Source organism: Cydia pomonella, chromosome 11 (genome assembly GCF_033807575.1).
Source record: "Cydia pomonella isolate Wapato2018A chromosome 11, ilCydPomo1, whole genome shotgun sequence".
Classification (NCBI taxonomy): domain Eukaryota; kingdom Metazoa; phylum Arthropoda; class Insecta; order Lepidoptera; family Tortricidae; genus Cydia; species Cydia pomonella.
In genome coordinates this window covers 95545-108354 of record NC_084713.1, presented here as the reverse complement: position 1 = coordinate 108354, position 12810 = coordinate 95545, and positions in this window count along the sequence as shown.

Here is a 12810-nt window from a genome sequence, read left to right as displayed (position 1 = left end):
CCGACGTGATTCTCGCCGGCAGCGAAGCCCCGTGTCCATCCAGCGAAGAAAACTTCGAAATACCTATTGTCTCCGCTTGCGGAGGCGTGCATAGAAACCGCCGCCTCCGCGCGCCGATTGTCAAGCAACGGAGCCCGCGCACGCGCCCCGCCCCGCCGTACACAATCGGACACCACGTTGCATCATCCACGAGCTGGCAGCGAGACGCCCTCGCGTTTCCCGAAGATTTAAGAAGTTCCTGCGTGATTTGCATCGCGCCGCGTCAGCGATCACCACGCGGACTCGAGGTCGCATCGTCGCCGCGTCAGAGTGCACGTGTGCCGTACCGGCGGCCCCACGCCCACGTCGAAGCCCCCGCGCCCCTGCGCAAATCACAGCGGCGCTCACACAGGCGCCCACATCGACGGAGGCGCACGACCACGCCCCAAGGCGCACGACCACGCCGCAAGGCGCACGACCACGCCCTAAAGTGCCCGACTACGTGTTTCGCACGCGCCCGCAGCGTTTCGCCGCCACGTTTTCGCAACCGAGGTGCCACGCCCCGGCGAATAAAGTAACATTAGTTTTATATTATTTAGGTTATAGGTTAGTTTTTAGTTAAAAATGTCGTTAGAAGAGTTGACTGAAAAAATTAACGCTCTACAAGAGCAAAACAATACATTGCAGCAACTTGTAGCCAAACAAACAGAGGGCTCCCCTAGTTCAGAGCCCAAAATTGACAGTTTCAGTTTTGTTAATAAGTTAGCAGTTCGTTTGCCCCCTTTTTGGTCAGACAAACCGATCGTGTGGTTCGCCCAGGCCGAGGCACAGTTCGCTTTGGCAGGCATTACTACGGAATTAACAAAGTACAATCACGTTATAGCTCAGCTCGACACACGACTGGCAGCGGAGGTCGAGGACATTATAATCAACCCGCCCAAGGAGAGCGCGTACCAGGCATTGAAGGCGGAGCTGGTTCGCAGGTTGTCGCGCTCGGACGGCGAGAGGGTGCGACTGCTCATCCGCAACGAAGAGCTTGGTGACCGTCGGCCGTCACAATTTCTTCGCCATCTGAAGTCATTAGCCGGTGAGTCCCCAGACACTAGTATGTTAAAGCAACTGTGGCTGACACGCCTACCCAACCATGTTCAGGCCATCCTCACCAGCCATTCGGAAATAGCTTTAGAAAAGTTAGCTGACTTGGCCGATAGCATTCTCGAAGTGTCACCTTCAAACCCAATGGTTCATGCGGCTCAGGCCCTGGCTCCCAGACCTAGTTGCTCACCGGAGAACTCTCAGTGGATGCAGGATCTAACAGCAAAATTTGACCTTTTACTCGAGAAACTGACAGTGTCGGCTGTCAACCCGGATAGGTCCAGGTCAAGGCCTCGCAGTCGGTCACAAGCTAGACATCGTTCTCAATCCAGGGATGTCAGAGGAACAATATGCTGGTACCACAGGAGATACCAAGCCGAGGCCCAACACTGCACCTCTCCGTGCACTTGGGCCCCGCCAGCTGCCACGCATCTGACGCAGTCAAACTCCCCCGGCAGCCAGCAGTAGCGGCGACTGACTGCCCTATAACTAGCAGCCGCTTATTTGTTACAGACAAGTCCTCTAAGATCCGTTTCCTGATTGATACTGGCTCAGACTTGTGCTGTTTCCCCCGGCGATTTCTCAAAACATGTAGGCAGGCTACCGACTACCACCTCTGCGCAGCTAACGGGACTCCCATTCAAACATATGGTATGCTCCTAATCACACTGAACATAGGTTTCATCAGACTACTAAAATGGAACTTTGTAGTAGCCGATGTGGACACTCCCATCATCGGTATAGATTTTCTGTGTTATTACAATTTACTACCTGACGGCCGTGGAAAGCGCCTATTAGATGGCAATACGGGCGCAGCCGCTCCATGCTCAGTAGCCTCTATTTCACAACCTAGTATCAAAGCTATCCAATCAAGCGACTCACAGTTCACTCAAATACTTTCAGAGTTCCCGGAGATCCTGAAACCAGCAGGAGTGGTGCGACAGAAGAAGCATAGCACTGTGCACCACATCAACACGACTCCAGGGCCCCCAGTTTTCTGCCGCCCACGCCGCCTGGGCCCACAGAAACTTGCCGCTGCTAAGAAGGAGTTCTCTGAGATGGTGCAATGTGGGACTGCCCGCCCATCCAAGAGCCCATGGTCCTCACCACTACACCTCGCTAAGAAAAAGGATTCGTCCTGGCGACCGTGTGGTGACTATCGTGCCCTAAACGCCAGAACCATTCCGGACCAATACCCCGTCCGCCACATTGGTGACTACAATCAAGAGATAGCTGGCAGCACCATCTTCAGTTCCATAGATCTGGTAAAAGCTTATCAACAGATACCAGTTCATGAAGCAGACATTGAAAAAACTGCAATTACTACCCCATTCGGGATGTTCGAGTTCCCATACATGAGCTTCGGGCTCCGAAACGCAGGTCAAACCTTCCAACGCTTCATCGATGAGGTAACCCAAGGTTTGAATTTTACTTATGCCTACATAGATGACATCTTAGTTTTCTCTCGGGATGCTACCCAGCATGCAGAGCACCTGCGCATTCTTTTCCAACGACTTCAGGACTACGGTGTGGTCGTGAACGCAGCCAAATGTAACCTAGGTGTTAAACAGGTAGTTTTCCTAGGTTACCTAATTAGCCCGGAAGGAACCAAACCACCACCGGAACGCATCCAAGCCCTCCACGACTACACACTACCCAAGACCATTCAAGGACTGCGGAGGTTCTTGGGTATGATTAACTACTACCGTCGTTTCTTACCCAGGGCAGCAGAGCTGCAAGCTCCCCTGATCGACGCCCTGGCTGCCACCAAAGGAAAGGGGACCAAACCATTCCCTTGGACGCCACACCTGGAAAAGCAATTCGAGGAATGCAAGGTAAGTCTAAGCCAAGCTACATTATTAGCCCACCCGATCGGTTCAGCGCCACTGGGACTTTTCACAGACGCATCATGCAGCCAGGTAGGCTCCTGCCTACAGCAAAATGTAGAAGGTGACTGGCAACCCATCGCATTCTTCAGCAAGAAACTAACGCCAGCACAGTCCGAGTGGCCCGCTTATTACCGTGAGTTACTCGCTGTTTACGAAAGCGTGCAACATTTTCGTCACATCCTCGAGTCTCAGCATACTACAATATACACCGACCATAAGCCGTTGGTCTACGCTTTCACCCAACGCCGAGAGAAGCTGCCACCGGTCCAACTGAACCAACTTTCGTTTATCAGTCAGTTCACTACCAACATAGTGCACGTAGCTGGGAAGGATAACATAGTGGCAGACGCCATGTCTAGAATTGAGTCTATTTCCCTTGAAGAAGACTACGCCGCCCTTGCTGCATCTCAGGAAGCCGACGAGGAGCTCGCTGGCCTACGTCAGGGCAATTCATCTCTCAGGTTGGAGCAGATTAATATACCAGGCACGAACATCAACCTCACATGTGACACATCTACCGGTAAGGCACGCCCATACATTACCCGCCCTTACCGCCGGGCCATCTTCGATAAGCTCCACGGCATGAGCCACCCCGGCGCACGTGCCACAGCTAAACTAGTCAGCGATCGCTACGTTTGGCCAGGTGTTAAAAAGGACTGTCACAAATGGTCAAGGCAGTGCGAACGGTGCCAATGCTGCAAGGTAACGAGACACGCAACTACACCTCTAGGACAATTTCCTCCATCGGAAAGGCTCAGACATGTCCATATAGACATAGTCGGACCATTACCACCGAGCAATGGTTTTCATTACTGCCTCACGGCCATTGACCGTGCCACCCGCTGGCCCGAGGCATGGCCAATGACCACAATCACAGCAGAGGAGGTTGCAGAAACTTTCACCAAGGAATGGATAGCTCGTTACGGCGTCCCCACGACAGTTACCACCGATCAGGGCCGACAATTCGAATCAAACCTCTTCAAACGCCTGATGGACATGCATGCCATTACCAGAAACCGGACTACAAGCTACCACGCACAAGCTAACGGTATGGTGGAGCGACAACATCGCCAGCTTAAGGCGGCCCTGATGTGCCACAACGACACCTGGACCAGGGCTCTCCCCATGGTACTCCTCGGCATGCGGTCCGCCATCAAGGAAGATATCGCGTCATCAGCAGCAGAGATGCTGTACGGCGAGCCACTTCGACTGCCAGGTGAGCTATTTTGCCCACCTGCTGCAACAGAACACTGCACTGACCCCGCAGACTTTGTGAACCAACTACGCAAGAAAATGGCACATTTCCGCCCGACTCCAGCATCTCGACACAACCGTGAACACATATTCACTTTTAAGGACCTCTCCACAGCTACCCACGCTTTTCTTAGGGATGATGCGGTCCGCCGCCCACTACAGCCACCGTATACCGGACCCCACCCTATACTGCACCTAAAAGCGAAAACTATCACTCTCCTCTTAAAGGGAAAAAAAGTGGAGGTAAGTATAGATCGTGTGAAACCCGCCTATATTCTAACGGAGGACCCCACGAGCACACCTAACCGGGCCGACATCGCTGCCCCCTCTCAGGTACCGCCAGCTCCGCCTACAGCGTCGTCGAGCCCTCCAAAACCGGTCTCAATGACCCCGGTACCAGTTGTGCCTCCAACAGTTGATATAATGCCTTCCCTGCTGTTACGGACAGCATGGACCCCTGCCGAGACGAATGCTCGGACGGTACAGACCCGGGCCGGAAAGAATTACCTAACGCGTAAAACTAGATAAAATAGCTATAGGGTGCCTAGCTATAGGATAGAAATAAGTTGACACAAGCACACTTTGTATGATTGACTTATCGGTCGATTGACTAGAAACAGGATAAAATTGTAGTCGCTATGAAAATAGCGTTTTGTGTCAGCTTGTTACGTGACGTCATCACCGCGGGTGAGCGGCCGGTGCGATCACTGCGGAAGCCGGAAGCGTACTGAGCGGCGCGGACCTCGGTGCGCGGTATTTATATGTTCGGGCCGAGGCGACCCAATTTCACCTGATTTCTCCCAAGTTAGGCTTTCCCCAGGGATCGTAGTAACCTGTATAGATAGAAAATAGGGTTAGCTATCCGTAGACACAAGCATTGTAAGCATTGGGCCTAGAATTATCGAGATATTAAGACTTAAAGTTATTTTTTGTATGGAGTTGAACTATCGATAGAGATAATTCTTATATTTATGAATATTTTCAGCTGAAACTAGTATAATAGGGTAGATCTTCGTAAATGCTTTCTAAAAAGGTACGGTTCATCACTGAAAACCTCAGGGTTCCCGAGATAAACCCGAAAAGGTGGTTAAATACGGGGAAAGTTCTACGCCCAATGCGAGAAAGAGATAGCACAAGAAAGAGAAGTCCACGTAACGAGGCCGTTCTCGAATTATCTGGAGTTACTTTCGAGACCTCGTATTCGCCCTATATAAGCAGGCGAGATACGGCCTGCGGACAGTGAGTTAGTACAGTCAGTTAGTTCAGTTCAGTTCAAGCGATCGGAAAACAAGAAAAGGAAAAGGAAAAGTGTGAAAAAAGTGAAAGTGCCCTAAAGTTGTGATCAGTATTAGTGGTAATAGTGGTTTTAGTGCTAGTTACGTGGACCGCTTAGTTATTTTACCTTAGTAAGTACTAGAATAACGTTATAGTGGAAGTGCCTATAGTGTTAGTGTTTAGTGCTTAAGTTTGGTGCCTAAGGTCTAGACTAAGTGTGTGCTAGTGCAAAATAAATAGGAATCTAATTAAGTGGTGTTTGTTTGACGCTCCAACTACGTCCCACCGTGGGAGGAATTGAATTTCCGAACCAGCAGGCTCCGTAAATAAATATTAAACTGAGTTATCGCTGAGAGCTGACTCCAGGGTGTCCTCTGGCGGTTACAGTTTTGGTCCTTCGAACCGGATCCTGAAATTCAGTGGGACCTAGTAACTTTCAGTGAGTACAGTGAGTGTCTAATTAGATTCTTATTGGACTAATACTGAACAGTGGAAACTGTGTTGTGTGAATATTGTGTGTGACTGACGAACCGTGCAGTGAACTGTGTTGTGAAGTGTTAATAATGTCGGGAAGTAACTCGAAAATGGGAGTTACAACAAGATCGCAGTCGGACCGCACCAGGAACGAGCGGGAACGTACGACCTCCACGGATACCACGGGTCGCGTATCAGAGGTCGCGGAGCGGGCAACGGACACGTCGGGAGGATCTAGCCAGCGCACCGGGAGGCCGTTAACGACGGCTACCGGAAGGGAGTCGACGGCTAGCCCTCCATCTAGGGGGAAACTCCGCGAGGACGTCGAGGGCACCGGGTCAAATGCCATCGACGAGGAAGCAGAGGCGGGTTCCAAATCTTCGCCGCCGGTACTAGGGAAGGCTAAGGCCGAGGTACCACTGACAAAGGCCGTGAAGATAACTGTCCACAAGGGGCCTCCGCGTTCACCGTCTGTGATCGAGCGGTTTAATCAACGGCGGATTGAGCGACGCCGCGCCGAGCGCGAACAGTTGAGCGCGCAGTCAAGGAGAATGTCGCCCATTTCCGAGGGGGAGAGTAGGGCGGCGGAGGAGAGGCAAGAACCTTCGCGCACCACACCCCTACCTCCAGCACCCTCGCCTAAGAAAAACGCACGGAATGAAGAGTCGTCGGTCAAATCTGCATCATCAAGGGGTTCACACATCAGCAGTCTATGTTCAAGCAAAATAAAAGAGCTTCAATATATAAAAGAAAAAAAGAAACTGGAACTGAAGCTCAGGGAGCTCGCTCTGGAACGCGAGATGCTTGACATAGAATATAAGCACCGTCTTAACGTCGTGCTTAACGAATATGGGTCACTTTCGGACACCTCCGTGGCATCATCACGCGGGAGTAGCCCCAAGCGACGAGTACGAGCCGAACCCGAGAGCCGAGTCAGCGAGTGGCTTAATGACATTGGAGAGATCGTCGAGACGCCGCATCGCCCCCACGACGACCCGCCTCGCGTTCGCGTAGAGACGCTACCCGTGCCGACACGGGCCGAGCGCGCCCGATCGCCGCCGCGCGGGCCGCGAGCTGAGTACCGATTGCCGCCGCGCCAGCCACGGATAGGGGATAGATCGCCGCCGCGCAGACCGCGCAATGAATATCGGGCGCCGTCACCGGTAGAGCCGCCGCGACGATCACAATACGAGTACCGTGCGCCGTCGCCCTTAGAGCCAGAGATGGGGCCGTCGGGACCACGCAACGAGTACATGGAGTCACGAACTGAACCACAAAGGGATTACTTCGCGTCAACGCCGTTCACTCCTCATACCAAACTAAGGTCGTCGGTAGAGCCGCCGCCGAGTGACGCGGCTACTGCATTTAATAGGCTCGCCGACCAACTAAGGGACGCCGTACGCACAACGCCGCCAAAACAATGCTACGAGCTGCCACCTTTCTCGGGCAACCCGAACGAGTGGTTATTATTTTATAATGCCTACAGCGAGTCAACTCGACGCTACAATTTTAGTGCATTTGAAAACATGGCAAGGCTTCGAAATTGTTTACGTGGGGATGCACGCCAATGCGTGCAACATCTATTATCAACGTCGACACAGCCAGATTTAATAATGAAATTGTTGAAAAAGAACTTTGGAAGGATTGACCTTTTAGTCGATAAAGCGCTAGAAGAGCTTAAACGTCTGCCGCCTGTGGGTCCTAGTGCCATAGATTTAAATAACTTTGCTACAAAAGTCGTCAATATAGTAAGCACCTTGTGTGAACTGGATAGTAAAAATTACAGTAACAATCCTTTGTTGGTAAGAGAAATAACCGATCGTCTGAGTCCCCACTTACGAAGCAGATGGTGTGCATATGCCCGAGAAAATATAAAGAATGGTAAATGTGAGCTTATGCTCATGGCGGATTTTCTCATCGAGGAAAGCGACGCCGAGTTAGAGTTCTCACACGCTCGGCTACCTACAAGCAATATGAAGAGGAGGGAAACGGCAGCGAAGGAAACTGCCCGCCCATCAACGACGAGCCAACGAGTCCAGGGAAGTAGACGTCCACAGCAGGCGCAGTACCACGCCGAGCAGGCATATACGACGGGTAACGCCGAGGCGCGGCGTGTACCCTGCCTATGTTGCGGCGGTGGCCACAGAACCCCGGAGTGCAAGCGGATCTTGGCCATGGACATAGGAGCTAGATGGGACTGGGCCAGGAGTAACACAATATGCTTCAGATGCCTAAACAGCAAGCATAGAAAGACTAAGTGCCATGACAAACCTTGTGGAATCGACGGATGCACTTTTAGGCATCATAAGTTGCTGCACGAGGGAAAGGCGCAGGAAGCGACGCGTGAACGCCGGCCGCCAGTGTCCCGCGCGGCCGCGCCCTCTTCGCAGCCCACCGCCAGCCTAGGGTCCGGACATACGCCGGCGGTTATAGCACAAGAGCCGGACACTGTTACGAACACTACGGAGTATGTGAATAACACAACCACGGTGTTCCTCAAAATGGTTCCCGTCACCGTAGAGGGTCCCAAGGGGAAGGTGGACACCTACGCTATGTTGGACGACGGGTGCACTATAAGCCTGATTCAGACAGACGTAGCGGACGCCGTAGGAGCTACAGGGCCTGCCACGCCGCTATGTCTCGCAGGCGTAAGCAATATGGAAGCGGAGCCTGAAATAAGCAGACAGGTGAAGGTGCGCGTACGCGGAAAGGGCTTGGAAACCGCATACGATCTCGTCTTCACGACTGTACGACGTATAGGCCTACGCACGCAACGGATGAGTAAGAAAATCATGGAGCTGGAACACTTCAAAAATATACCAACTGCGTGCTATGAAGAGGCTATACCTAAACTGCTTATCGGCATCGACCAATGGCCTGTGCTACTACCACAGGAAGCAATCGTCAGGTGTCTGGACGAGCCAGCGGCAGTGCTAACTGGGCTTGGCTGGGTGATCTTCGGGGGAAAACCACGGCTGGTTATTCCCAAGGAGGGCGAGGAACACCTGATGCTGCACTGCCGCGAGAGGGATGAGAACCTAGACTCCATGCTACGAGATTATTTCAACATAGATTCGCTGGGAATAAAAAACGTTACAAAGGTGGATCCGCAAGTCCAAAGGGCCATGGATATTTTGGACAGAACAATAAAGAAAATCAACGACAATGGACCACACTATGAAGTAGGTCAGCTATGGCGGGACGACGAACCACGAATGCCACCGACCATACAAACTGCAATGTGTCGGTTAAGGAGTATCGAGAGAAAGATGGATCGGGATCCGGCATTCGCTGAGAGTTATAAGGAACAAATTGATAATTTATTAAAGAAAAAGTACGCCGTGCCACTGCAGGAGCCGCCAGATAGCAAGATAGCGTGGGTGTTGCCGCATTTTGCGGTAACTAATCCGAATAAACCGGGAAAGATAAGGCTAGTCTTCGACGCTGCGTGTCGCGTTCAAGGGAAATGCCTAAACGATTTTCTTTTGGAAGGACCGGATCTACTACAGTCAATTATAGGGATTCTCTTTCGGTTCCGCGAAGGACAATTTGCAGTTGTGGCGGATCTACAGGAAATGTTCCTCCAAGTAAAAATAAGGGCCGAGGATCAACCGTCACAAATGTTCATTTGGAGAGGGGACCGCCGGACAGGGAATCCGCAATTTTATAAAATGACGAGCATGTTTTTTGGTGCAGCAAGCTCACCATTCCTGGCCCATAGCGTCAGGAATAGAAACGCTATGGACAACGCTGATGAGTTCCCGGATGCTGTGGAAGACATCACACGTAATCATTACATGGACGATTACGTAGCCAGCTACCCGGATGAGAAGGAACTCTTACATCGTGCTACGCAAGTTGCGTCGTCTCACGCCAAGGGAGGGTTCCAGTTACGAGGGTGGACTTCAAACAGTGTGAAGCTACTCCAGCAGATCCCGACGGAGTTACACGCAAGTACACCGGCACAGCTCGGCAAAGGCAAGGAAAATAAGATCCTTGGGATGTACTGGAACCCTGAAACCGACCAGTTGGGTTTCAACACAACAATGATAAGGGTACCGGCCGAAATGAAGGAAATGATACAGACGCCTACGAAGAGGCAAATGTTATCGGCCGTGATGTCAGTATATGACCCGCTGGGGCTGTTAAGCCACTATACTATAACAGCAAAAGTTCAGCTGCAAAATCTGTGGGCCAAGAAGCTGGACTGGGACTCTCCACTGCCAGAAGAGGATAAGCGTGACTTCGAGGCCTGGCTGCGAGCTCTGGATAGCGTCGCGAAGCTCAGGATACCAAGATGCTATCTTTCAACGGGGGCAGTGGCGAGAAGGGAACTACATGTGTTCGTGGACGCCAGCACCAAAGCATACGCATGCGTGGCGTACTGGCGAGTAGCCTCAAATGGCGGGGAGGCCCAAGTGAGCCTAATCGCGGAAAAAAGTAAGGTTGGGCCAACGAGGCAACTCAGCATACCACGCATGGAACTTCAGTCGGCGCTCATCGGGTCAAGGCTACAGCAGACCATCCGAGAGGAGCATCGTCTGACACCAGATCAGGTCATCAAGTGGACGGAAACCTGCCGCGCAATGTGTGGCCACGCGGCATCGTCACCCAGGTGTACCCAGGACCGGATGGTGGAATACGATCGGCTGACGTTCAAACACGAGGAGGCGTGTTCCGGAGGCCCGTCACAAAGTTGGCTGTCCTACCGTTGCAACAGGAGCAGTCGCAGGAGCGTCAGCGGGGGCAGACTGTTACGGACAGCATGGACCCCTGCCGAGACGAATGCTCGGACGGTACAGACCCGGGCCGGAAAGAATTACCTAACGCGTAAAACTAGATAAAATAGCTATAGGGTGCCTAGCTATAGGATAGAAATAAGTTGACACAAGCACACTTTGTATGATTGACTTATCGGTCGATTGACTAGAAACAGGATAAAATTGTAGTCGCTATGAAAATAGCGTTTTGTGTCAGCTTGTTACGTGACGTCATCACCGCGGGTGAGCGGCCGGTGCGATCACTGCGGAAGCCGGAAGCGTACTGAGCGGCGCGGACCTCGGTGCGCGGTATTTATATGTTCGGGCCGAGGCGACCCAATTTCACCTGATTTCTCCCAAGTTAGGCTTTCCCCAGGGATCGTAGTAACCTGTATAGATAGAAAATAGGGTTAGCTATCCGTAGACACAAGCATTGTAAGCATTGGGCCTAGAATTATCGAGATATTAAGACTTAAAGTTATTTTTTGTATGGAGTTGAACTATCGATAGAGATAATTCTTATATTTATGAATATTTTCAGCTGAAACTAGTATAATAGGGTAGATCTTCGTAAATGCTTTCTAAAAAGGTACGGTTCATCACTGAAAACCTCAGGGTTCCCGAGATAAACCCGAAAAGGTGGTTAAATACGGGGAAAGTTCTACGCCCAATGCGAGAAAGAGATAGCACAAGAAAGAGAAGTCCACGTAACGAGGCCGTTCTCGAATTATCTGGAGTTACTTTCGAGACCTCGTATTCGCCCTATATAAGCAGGCGAGATACGGCCTGCGGACAGTGAGTTAGTACAGTCAGTTAGTTCAGTTCAGTTCAAGCGATCGGAAAACAAGAAAAGGAAAAGGAAAAGTGTGAAAAAAGTGAAAGTGCCCTAAAGTTGTGATCAGTATTAGTGGTAATAGTGGTTTTAGTGCTAGTTACGTGGACCGCTTAGTTATTTTACCTTAGTAAGTACTAGAATAACGTTATAGTGGAAGTGCCTATAGTGTTAGTGTTTAGTGCTTAAGTTTGGTGCCTAAGGTCTAGACTAAGTGTGTGCTAGTGCAAAATAAATAGGAATCTAATTAAGTGGTGTTTGTTTGACGCTCCAACTACGTCCCACCGTGGGAGGAATTGAATTTCCGAACCAGCAGGCTCCGTAAATAAATATTAAACTGAGTTATCGCTGAGAGCTGACTCCAGGGTGTCCTCTGGCGGTTACACCTGCCATCAGCTGATCCGCCCCCGCCCGGGTATTCCACACGATCGGGTAGAAAAGTCCGTTTCAAACTGCCATACGATATATAACATAACATAATTCATGTTTTATTTTTTTCAGTCATTTTTATTCTCCATTTAACGCACTAACCATTTTATTTTTCATGCCCTTAGGTATTATTATTACGAGTAGGGCTTATAATTGAATATAATTTATCTTCAACTACATGTTGCTACAATGCTACAAGTTGTTATGCATTGATTTGATCTCTTTGACTACCTAAGTATAATTATTATAACTCTACATGCTGTGCTATATCAAATCTAATATATTTTTGTGTGAACTTATAACTGTACTACATTTAATCTAAAGTGTACATTTCTACTTTATATTACCCCGTATCATAAGCGTAAAGCATACTATAATATAAAATTTGCCTACGTGGCCGAAAAATGATTTGTCATAATACTTAACTGCCATTTAGAACTGTGCTGTAACCAGTGTACTGCGTTGTAACTAGTGTACCGTACCGTACTTTAATACTGTACTGTATGGCAATGTAACTTTAGTACAAAAGTGTACTGTAGTTTTTCTAGGTCGATTATAATTCTCTACCTATGTTGTAACCACTGATACTAACTGTATGTAAACTGTCTATTCTAATTAACTTAAGCTTAATTAGTCCTCTCCGTGGGGGGGTGATGTGGCGCCACTGTGCCACCACTTTGACGCAATCATTCATAACAATTCATCAATTTGTTGCTTAATCTGTGCCCAGTCGACTCGCGCGACCAATCAAAGCCCGTCACCCTTCCGCGGGTCGCTCTGATTGGTCGCGCGACCCGGGGTTCACAATATGGCGTTTCAGCCC